Source organism: Meleagris gallopavo, chromosome 14, assembly GCF_000146605.3.
Source record: "Meleagris gallopavo isolate NT-WF06-2002-E0010 breed Aviagen turkey brand Nicholas breeding stock chromosome 14, Turkey_5.1, whole genome shotgun sequence".
Taxonomy (NCBI): Eukaryota; Metazoa; Chordata; class Aves; order Galliformes; family Phasianidae; genus Meleagris; species Meleagris gallopavo.
Window position 1 is genome coordinate 8,866,928 of NC_015024.2, and position 11,318 is coordinate 8,878,245.

Here is an 11,318-nt window from a genome sequence, read left to right on the forward strand (position 1 = left end):
GATGTTGGAGAGGCGTGTCCTCTGCGTGTGCATAAATTTCCATGTCTTTCTTTAACCCTTTTGGAGCCGGGGAAATGCAAAGCCCTCATCCCCGCCCCGCAGCTCGCTGAGCCGGCAGCTGTCGGCCCTGCGTGCTGCACGGCCGGGCTGCAGCGGGGTATCCCAGCCATAAATCTGTCAATACAAAGAGAACGACGCACACGCAAAAAAATGCGGTTAAACCCAAGAAAAGCAGCATAATTACAGGTTCATTACGGCAAACAAAAGCGTCCCCCGATCCCACCCCTTTGGCAGGGACGGAGGGATTCCAAGAGGCTCATTATGTAGTTACCTCGGTAGGGTCAGAGCTCAGCGTTGTGGCCCCATTCCCTGCCCAACTGGGATGTGCCCATCGGGGCACCCCGCGTCCGCCCGGCCTCATCTCAAACCTTTCTTTCGGGTTCATTTAAAATGCGTTTGGCCACAGTGAAAGCGCTGGGTGGCAGCCTGAGGACCAAAGGCTTTCTGCTGATCTGCCAAGGGAATGGAAAGGGGAGGCTGGGTGCAGGAAAAGGGACAGCAGTCCCATCTCTATGGCCTGCTCAGTGCCAGCTTTGCATTCTAAACCCTCCTGAGTGCCAGCTGGCCAAGACACAAGGCTACCAGGCTACCATGGCCCATCCAGCCATCTCCTCTCTGCTTGCTAATGGCTCCGACCCAACCTGCGTTGGAAGATCACAGTGACTCAACTTATACCAAATTTCCCAGAAGTTGGGAAACTCAACACACTAAACCTTTTCCCTAGGACACCTCCAGCCCTGTGCGAGCCCTGCAAGGGATGCAGCCGGTGCTTTTCAGCTGTTTCCAACCCATGGCTCCCTTTCTCACCGGGTGTGAAGTCCCCTCCGACACCACATGCCCCTTCCAGAGCCACAGCTTCCCTCTCCGTCCGACAAAGAATTGAGGAACTCCAACGGCACCGCCAAATATTCAGGGAACCTGGCAGCCCCCTTCCCTTCCACCCGCAGTGGCGGTGAGCGCTGACAGCACGCCCACACCGAGCCTGCCTCCATCTGTAACCCAAACGTCAAAACATTTCCTCCTGCAGCCCCGTTTTGCTCATGGTAGCCCTGACCCCAGGTCTGAGCTGCATTGCTTTTGGGGTCTGCCTTGCCGAGCCATTACTGTCACTGCCCCACTGTGCACAGATAAGAATAGGCTGCTTCTTCTGACTCATTTAGCTAAAACAATGGAGCCACCAGAGGCCAAATTAATCCCTGGTGACTTCAGCAAAGTTCCACCAGGCTAAATTTGGTCCCAAGTGTACAATTAGCACGGAGGAGAGCACGGTGTCATGACAGCCTCTTGGCTCTTCCCTTGGGCTCCCTTCGTCAGCCCCATGGCTGAGTGCTCCTCTGCCATTTCTGGGCACGGGGAAGGGCCCCCTGCTAGGGACAGGCAGCCCATTGTGGGCTGGGGAAGGACAGATCCCATTTCCCTTGGAGCTGCCTTGGGCTTGCCTTGGAGCCTCATCCCCTGCTGCCCAGAGGCATCCCCACAGTACTGTCTTCAGCCGGTCCAGGTCTCCCATCCAGTCTCTTTGATGGCCACGCAAGGGAGCCATGGGCTGGAAACAACTGAAAAGCACAGGCCGCATGAAGACTCAGCCCTCACCAGCCTCTGTGCAGTAACTTTGTGGCCTCCAGATTCCCTCTAGTAACAGCTAAACCACCAAACCACATTTTTTCAGCACATTTGTGTTTCAGATGTAGAATAATGGCTCAGAAATCGCTAAAGGAATTGTCTCGGGTGACTCTTAGCTGACCCAGGAGCAGAGGCTTTGCTCAGCAGCTCCTGCAGCCACACAGAAGTGCTGTGTGTGAAAAATAGAAGGCGCAGAAATAAATTATAAAATAAGTATTAAAAAAAAAAGAAGAAGAAGAAGAAGAAGAAGGTAACCAGACCTTTTCAAACTCCAGAAGTACTTCCTCAAACACATGGTTTTGTGCATCAGGCACAGGCAGAGTCTGGATGGCAGTGCTGATCCTGCTCTGCAGCACGGTGCACGCAGGTGGGTCTTACCAGCAACGGCTCGTGTAGGATGGGGTTTACTCTGAGAACGCTCTCATAACCTCAGAGTGCCTGTGCATTGGAAAAAAACAAGCAATGAGAAAGCCTCAAATAATTGAAAAAAATATAGATATATAAAAGGGGAACAAAGAGCAGAATGTGGGAGTTGGGGAGTTCTGTGCTTGGAGCCTCCCTCCCATGCTCCCCTGCCCCTCCTGCCCCACAACCTGGAGCAGTTTCAGCTTCTCATTCCACTGACAATTCTTCATAGGCTCCAAGATTTGAGGGAGCTTCCTGTTTCACCACAAAACCTCGTGTCCTTTTGCTCTGTCAGGCTACTGAAACTGTGCCAATGAAGTGGCATTGAATGCATGGTCTTTTACCCCCTGCCTTGTGCCCGACACTGAAGCTGCACTGCTCAATGTGGTTCCTACATACTCTCTCCATATATTTCTCCTCTTGCAAGCACACAGTGGTTGCTCCAGCATTGCATGGGGTTGTGTGTGTTATTTTGTTATTGCACGGTTGCTGGTGACAACTGATCTGCACGCACTGCTTTGTTTTTGCAGGGTTGCTTTAAAATCCTAGGCTCCTGGTATTAGTTCCATTTATTTATTTTAGGAAAGGGTAGTTTTAAGGCTTGAAAAATAAACACGCTTAAAGACATACCAAGTTATGGGGAGGAGATGGTGCGTCCCCACGCTCCGCTCTTCTGAGCAGGACTGGCTGTTGGCGTTTGGTGTTTTGGCAGCTCATGTTGGTGTCACTGTGAAAACAGCACGTTATTAATGATTCTCCAAGGCTTGAGTTACTGCAAAAAGCTTCACCAGACACAGGGTTTAAAAGTTCAGATGAGGGAAGAGGTGTAAGGAGAAGAGGAAAAGCTCTGGTGTAGCTGATGAGGGCTTTCAGCATCATCCTGTGCCAGGCTGCTGATGGGCAACCAGGCAGTGAAAAGGGCTCTGTAAGGCACAAATGCATTCCAGCTCACTACAGCACGTCCCCAGAGCCTCCCAAAGCCCACACTCTGGGAACACACCCCAGTTCTCACCTGGTCTCAGCACTGTGTCCAGGGCTCATTTTTTGCTAATGGAAAGAAGTAGCAGCTGAGTTTGGGCAGTACTGGGAAGGAGAAGAAAACACAATGAGACACACTGCCCAGCAGGTCATCCACAGCTCTGTTGTGAAAGGGGAGACTGAGAAGACAATGAAATTAAGTAAAGAGACTTCTGTCAAGTGAAATAATTAAGTCTCAGGGTACGTAACTGATGTGCTCTTGATGTGGACCCTAAATCATTTACAAAGCCTCACCTGGCACAAGCAACTCCTGCACCAAGGCAGTGGAGGATGAACATCCTCAGCAATGTGATGAAGCAGGCAGTGAGAGCAGATCCAAAGCAAGTCTCAACAGCATGAACTTCCCCATGGGGCTCTGGGGTTCTTCCTGCCTTGTCCTCCCCTTGCCCCAGCTGCTGGAACTGGATTGCACACCACTGTGCCTTGGTGGGCACATGAGCAACTCCAGCACCCCAAATGGGAGATTTTCACAGCAGGACATGGCTTCAACCTGGAAATGCTGCTCTCCTTTGCTGCTGACATTTTTCAGCTGAACCTAACATTAGCTCAATCCTAAACACCAGTATGGGCTACTGAGAAGCATCTCTAACACACCACAGTGTTTTCTGGGCATCAAACATCCCTGGCCATCACCATTTGGGAACATATTTCAAACTGCTTCTCTCCCCACAGTTACTCTGCTCTGTGCTCCTAACCCATAGCAATAGAGCAATCAGCAAACAAACCAACTGCTGGACAAAACGAGGCCCTTGGGGACCAGGATGAGCTGTGCAGATGCTCCCCAGGGCTCCACCATCCAGGCTGAGGTGGAAGAATCCAACCCTGCAGCTGGCTGCGCTATCCCATAAGAAAGACATCAATCTTGAGGACATTTTCCACTATCAGTCATCCTCAGTGCTTTTTCCTGCCCCATCAGCTGCAGCAGTCAGATGGCACCAACATCCCTATTCTGTCCCCATCCTAGTGTTATGACAGTCTGCTCATAGGCTGAGTGTCAGCACAGCCACTGCAAGCCCCCACCAGCTCCTCTCTGCCCGGGGCATGCGCCATCCTCCCGACACTGCCTACAAACTCTATTAGCTTTGTAATTAAAAACAGCTGTAATCTGATCAGGTGGAGATCACGGTTACAAAATGAAGGAAGCCATTAGCAGGAAATGTTGTGGTTCAGGCAGACATCAAATCAGTTTAAAGAGATTGGATTTCATTGTTTTTATACAGTTACTCCATTACTATAATGCACTGGGTCCATTTAAGCGGCTGGCTCAGAGGAGTGCTTATAAGGCAGTAGTGACATCTATGTGAAATGAACGGCATAAACGGTGAGCGGTGAGGAGATAGCACTGAATTTACACCCCTCACTCTGCACTGAATATCAATACAGCAGAGTGGGTTTGCAGGGGTGTCCTGCTTTTCCAGGCCCCCCTCATGTTTCCAGCCCTTCTGTAGGGTTGAGGGAGCCCCCCCAAAAGCAGCTTTGCTCAGAGGACCTTTCCTCTCCTAAGCCACTGTCCTGGCTCCTGGGCAGCGAGGTGGAGTGAGAACCGAAACCGCAGCAGTCACACCACTCTGCTTCCTCCTGCTGAACAGCAGTGGGTCAGGGCAGAGCCTGGGCACCTCTTCTCACTGGGGGTGTTGTTTTTTTCCTCAGTTTCCTCTCCCTGAAAACAAAACAAAAGAAACTCCCAAATAATAATAATTAAAAAAAAATAAAAGGGAGGTGCGGGGCGGGAGGGAGATCAACCTGCGCTGGGAAGCATCAGCCTTTGGCCCAGTGCTCATATCGAGGTGCAGGATGTAATCCAAAAGCACTGTCATTGGGAGGGGCTGTCTGCAAAATGTGTCAGCTCCCACTTTGCTTCAGGATGGGATGCAGCTCCTGTACCTACAGAAAGTCCTACACTGAGCAGCACATGGCTAAGGGCAGTCGCTGGAGGAGCAAGAGGGACAGGAGTGGGGAGGCACAGGATTCTGGGGTCTGTAGCCTGAGAACTCAGAAACCTCTCCAGGCAGCGCAGAGCACGGGCAGAGCCTCCCCTCCTTCCCAATCTCCTCATCAGAGCGGGAGATAAGAAGGGCCTGCAGACAAACGCCTGCTGCCTCCCACCCGCTGCGAGGAGCCCCCCCAGGCAGCACCTTGTGGTTAGCAGAGGGCTCTGGCACCTTCCAACCCATCCTGGGCAACCTCCCTCCCCCCCGCCTCTCACCCCAACCTGTATCAAATGCATCAAAGCCTGACTAAATTATGTTCCCCTTGACCTGCTGGCAGCAAGTTCAGGCACAGGACATTAAAAGAGTAGAGGCTGAGGTTTCATGGTCAGCGGAGGTGGAGGAGGAACTGCATCGCTTTTGCCTGTAGAAGTGACGTTTTTAATCACGTTCAGCATTGGGCAAAGCTGAGGTGGGGTTCAGGTGGAGCTGGCTGGGAGCCGGGGAGGGGATTTCAGAACAGCCCCCTGCTGTGTTATGTGGCAATTTCTTATGGCATGGGCTCTGCCTGGATGAGACCACCAGACAGCGAACACAAAACGATCACAGAAGGTTGGGTTGGACAGGACCACAAAGATCACCCAGTTCCAACCTTGTGCTACGGGCAAGGTTGCCAAGCACTAAATCATACACAAGACCAGGTTGCCCAGGGCTCCATCCATCCTGGCCTTGAACATCTCCAGGAATGGGGCACCCAAAAGACAGCAAAGTGCCCCTATGTCCTCATAGACCTGGTGGCACACAGGCTTGGCAGCATGGATGTCCAAGAGCACATAGACCCAGTGGCTGCCTCCTGGCACTGCCACAGCTCTGGATGTGGCACAATTTGGAGCACCCTGCTCCCAGATCACTCTGCCAGTCCCCAAATAGACAGCATCGAATCTGGAGCCTGTGAAGCCACTGCCAGCAAAATAAATATTCGGGCATATTTTTAGCATGGTCTCGTTCAGAGAGAATTTCTTTGTGTCCTTCTGAGGAGCTTGCCGGATCTTTCATCAGTTTGTTTTTCTCATTAGCCGGCATAAGCTTTGTTCTTATTTAATAAAGATTAGGATCTGCTGCCTCCAGCCCTCTCTTTTTGCTCCTCTGTCAGACCCGTGGGGGCTCGGGCTGCAGCGACGCGTTTGATGTCGGCCACGGAAGTTGAAATGCGGGACAGAAGCTGGGGTTTGTTTCCCCAAAAAACCCCCGTGCCCGTTCAGCCCTTGTGTGTCCCCCACAGAAGGGCAGAGACATGGCACAGCGATGGAAAGCTGCTGCCTGGGCATGGAGGTTTCTAGGTCTGCTGGTGCATGCTTGGCAGGGCAATCTGAACTGCCAAGAGAGAGCATGGAAGGAGAACAGCGAGCTGACCCGTTCATATGCCTCACAAAACAGACATGACACAGATGGGAGCTGCTTCTTCCAGCCCTGGGGTCAGGGAGAGACAAAGGAGCTACTATTCCTTTATATACCATCAGATTCTCCTTGTGAGCACGGGCAATAAAATAACTGCTTGCCTTTCTGGAGCTGACTCATTCCTTGAAAAGAGATGGGTTAAAATGACGGCAGTCATGAACCAGAATTAATGCAATGAACTCCCAGCAGAAGGCAGTGGCACCTTCTGAGCTCTGAAAACCTGATCCCAACTGACAGCAGCTGGGTTGGACAAGCACCATATCCTGCCAGGGCGTGAGGGGGCAAGGGGCTGGAATGTCCCCATGGTACAAACTGCATGCCCCAGCATGCAGGTCACCTCCTGGTTATTTCCTTTACTGTCAACTGCATGGACCAGACAGGTCTTTGCTGTGCAGTTTGGTTTGGTCACTTCCAGACCAAGATTGTATTTACCTCTTGAGAAATACCATGGTTGTTTGTCTGCACTAACACAGATGAGGTCCACACATCTACCACTATTAATAGTGCTATTTATTAATATAGTTTTACTTTCTTAGACATTTAATCATAGAATGGCTTGGGTTGGAGGGGACCTCAAAGCTCATTTAGTTCCAACCCCCCTGCCACAGGCAGAGTTGCCTACTGCTGGATCAAACAATAAATCAGGTTTTTATTTCTTAAAAATGAAATAAAATCATTGAGCTCTTAGATGAAGAAAGCTCCCATTTCTAGCAAGAAACACATGTAGCATATGCGCACCTTTGGAGGGATGCATAGCTCCACGGCCAATAACACTTATCGCTTCGCCTCACATAGGGAGATAAGGGCAAAGGCACGCAGGGCTGCGGGGCAGGAGCTGTTTGCCGAATGGAGCCTGGAAGGAATCCAGTCCCACCCCAATGCAGCCTTACCTGCGCCCAGGTGTGCGCCAGCGCCGGTCCCCGCGTGCTGTACTGGCAGTGCCAGCCCTCGGAGCTCGTGTATCTGGGAGGGAGAGCAGAGAAGGCAGATTTTACACATAATACTTTTTTTTTTTCCTTTTCTTTTCTTTAACAGTCACTGCTGTAAATGAACTCGCCCTCGCCGTACTTGTGTCACTTGCGATTGCTGCCTGGGACAATGTGAGAGTGCAAGTTTTCCTGGCATGACTGTTCTTGGAAAATCAACTTCAAATCCATATATGATAGTATTCATGGAAACCACAAGTCTAATTCACATGCACTGATTTCCCTGCCAGAAAGCATGCTTCCATCCAACCCAGGGATAGAAACATCACCCTGTGACTTCCTTGCCCAATCACGACCAACTGATGCTCTTCAAAACTCAAATATTTTCCAGGGAATGTTTGCAACCCACAGTCTAAAAAAAGAAAATCTTCCCCACATTCATGCAGTGGCTCAGTATCATAGCTGTATTCAAGGAAGATTCCTGATAGGTATTCCCCAAGCCAGACTACTCCTCTCTCAAAGAAAACAAAATGAAACAAAAAGCCTTGAGAATCAACTATTTTGGATACACAGATACTTCATTAAAAATTTCTTCCCTTTTTTCTCAAGTGCTGTGTACACACAGCTCACTAGCACAGAGGGAAGGATTCAACCCTTGTCAACCCATCCTTCCCAACACCAATGAGAGATGCTCCCAGCCACTGCTGTGCTTGGTGCAATGGGACAAAGGTGGAGAGGTGGAGGGAGAGCCCTCGCTGAAGATAAAATCTATTTCTGATGTCTATAAAAACCAAACCCGAATTCACAGTTAGTTCAGTGTGAGCAGTGGATGTGGGGTAATGGAGAATGGAGTTATTTATTAATAGAAGGGCATTTCAATAGAGATCTGAGGAGATGATATGGACCAAATGGAGGCATTTACAGAAATAATGCTCAGGAGGTTTTACCTGATGTGCCCAGACGTCTTAGCACCATGTCCTGAGGAGGGCCATCTCCTGTTCTCAGGAAAAGTGTTTTTGGGGGCTTCATAAAATGGCCTAGGTTGAAATGGACCACAACGATCATCTAGTTTCAACCCCCCTGCCACAGGCAGGGTCACCAACCACTAGACCATGCTGCCCAGAGCCGCATCCAGCCTGGCCTTGAATGCATCCAGGGATGCAGCAGAGCCAGAAGAGCAAGTGTGGAGGGGAGATGTGTGTCGAGGAGTACCGTTCTTGCTGCGCTTTTGGGGCGGTGGAGGAGCCCCACCTTCAAGGCCTCCAAATCCACATTAGACTCCACTCCAATTCCTACTACTATCTCCCACAAAACACAAAATTCACCATCCTGAATTCCTCGCTTACTCCTTTATAACCAACACCTCTACCCTCACTTGGCAGGGAAGCAGCACCACAGTTCCCACCCATCTCTCCTTCGCAGCCCCTTCTGGAGGGGCTCATTACCCATGCAAATAAATAACACTCCGACAGCCGATCCCCTCCCAGCACACACACACAATTCATGGGGGTCTTTGGGGAGCAGGGACAGCGGGAGGGAGGAGCATGGTGCTGCGTGGCTGCATGTGGCAATCAAGCTTTCCCACCGCTGCATGTCCCTGGGGAGCAGCCCCTCTCCCGTTGGCAGAAGCCACGTCTCTCCACCTTGCTAATCCCCCTCCGCTGCACCCCGACCCCTGGGAGCCCTGGGAACGCAGTGCTGGTCCACGCTGCCCCATCTCCCCTCCGCAAAATGGAGTGGGGAGGGAGGGCAAGGGGAAATGTGTTCTTCCTTAATTGATTTTTGGTGAAAAAGGCAGGCAAGCGCGACACAGTCAAATTAATTAGTTCCTGAGCTATTTGCAGTTATGAGCCACGTAAGATTAGTGGTCATTGTGACTGGTGCTGGGAAGTGGAGGGAGGAGGAAGGTTGTAAAAACGCTTTTTTTGCTCCTCTTTAAAAACACAGAGAAAATAAAAAAAGAGACTTCATGGCTGTCTCCCCAGTGCCCTGTGCACAGATCCAATCTGGACAGCCCAATTTATGGGGTGAAATGACTGTTTTGGCCCATCCTGCACTGCCCACATTGACCCAAGGAAGTGCTCTCTCCAGGTCCTCTGCTCACCCTACTGTTGTCCCACCAAAGCGTGGGGACAACGCCAGCTCCCACGCCCCAGTGAGTGACATCTGTATCCCCTCTTGTCCTTCCACCCAGGGAGGCTGTGGGAGAGGCTTTGAGAGCTCCACAGGCGCAAAGGCTGTGATCCCAACGAGAAGGGGATCAAGGGTTGCCTGCTGCAACCTGATAACGCAGCAGCATCCCAAGGGGCAGCTGCAGCCGTGCTGCCCAGCCCAGGGGCACCCGCTGCCTTCAGAGATACAGCTATGCAGACACGCTCCCATCTGGGTATTGATAAGCGTGCCTGTTTGTGCATAAACACAGCACAACATGCAGCAACATACCTCTGCATTCCTCTTCCCCTCCCTCAATTCTCCCTTCTTCCCCCCCCTCCTTATTCCTTTATCTCCTTCTCATCTGCTCTTGCCTGTTAAATGTTATTTCTGCTCCTCGTTAGAATCGAGGCCCAGGAAACAGCAGTTGCTGTTAGTTACACAAACCGGCACTGCAGCAATGAGGGATGATGAATATTTGGGGTGAATCTGAAGTTTTCAAGAGTTTGGATGGAAGAAAGCAAAAAGAGAAGGTCCCAAACCCAAACACTGCCAGACTGACTTCAGCCAGGGAAGGAGCACTGAGTCCATCCCCTCTGCACTTACTGCATGCTGTCCGGTTCACCTGACGTTGTCTGTCTCTTCTTGTTCACACTGTGGTCACAAACTCTGCTCCCAGCAGGATAGCAAGGTTGGCACTGAATACTGCATTCTTACCTCTGATTCCATTACAGCTCACAGCCCAGTATCTGCATCCCTGGTATGGACCAGACTGATTCTACAGGCAGAATGGTTTCTAAGTCTCCATCATTCCTGGAAAAACAAGGAAAAGACATAATGGCCAAGTGTTAACACCTAAACAAGTTATTAAAGGAAATCTGTACTGGACAAATTCAATGACAATCACGACCCAGCTGTAGAAACCCCATCACAACTCACCCCAAAAGAAGTGTGGCAAGTTCACCACTCCTCCACTAAGCCCTCCTCATCCCTCTGCTCTCAGGGGTCACCCAGCTCCATGAAGGGGAACACAAGTAGAATAAGCAAAAAACTGGTGGAAGAACCTGTGGATTAGTAGAAACATCCATCTTTCCCACTCTGGCAGCTCAAACAGGTAATGCTGCTTCAATAGATTCCAGGGAGGTGTGACTATCCTTCCAGAAGGACTCTTTAAAGAACTTGGGTTTGAGAACAGGGCAGCTTATGAGCCCAAGGCAGCATGGCTGCACTGCTTACTGGCTGTCTGAAATGGGGTTGTATACTGAATTTATGAGCTCTTAAGTCATCACATTTACAATTTATATTCTCCAGTCTTTCAATCTCAGCAATAAACTTGGACTAAACCTTTGCTGAGGCAGTGTGGAAATTTCAGCCTTGTTTATGAGTCCACAGGCAGGACCAGAACCAAAACTTGTCTCCTTGTCTTCATTGTGGGGTCAATTCCAGTTTCCCACTCCTAGAAACAGTTACAACACATTGGCAAATACTGTGGGGTGAATGCTAGCAATGATCCCCTATGATCTCTCCTGCCTTCTAGAGGAGGAGGATGCTTCCCTTAATGAGGTGCACCAGTTCTACGTGCACACAGCTATCTAAATATTGCAGGATTCTGGACCTTGCCATCCCCTGCAAACCAGCCTCAGAGGGGCATTTTTACTCTCTTGGAGTTGCTTTACTTCAGCAGAAGAACCATCTTCAGAAGGTTTCCTGCTGGAGTAGTGGCTTTTGA

General features: G+C 50.5%; 1 long non-coding RNA gene across 1 annotated transcript in view; it reads right to left on the bottom strand.

Moving 5' to 3' along the window:
* LOC116217168 overlaps positions 1–10,479 on the bottom strand; it is a 20,936-nt gene extending 10,457 nt beyond the window's left edge. The window contains exons 1-5 of the long non-coding RNA XR_004161302.1: positions 10,307–10,479; positions 7,403–7,475; positions 3,101–3,171; positions 2,719–2,815; positions 1,944–2,121 (exon numbers count right to left, since the gene is read on the bottom strand). This is a non-coding gene — a long non-coding RNA (uncharacterized LOC116217168). The remainder of the gene's footprint in view (positions 1–1,943; positions 2,122–2,718; positions 2,816–3,100; positions 3,172–7,402; positions 7,476–10,306) is intronic.
* Positions 10,480–11,318: the final 839 nt, after the last annotated feature.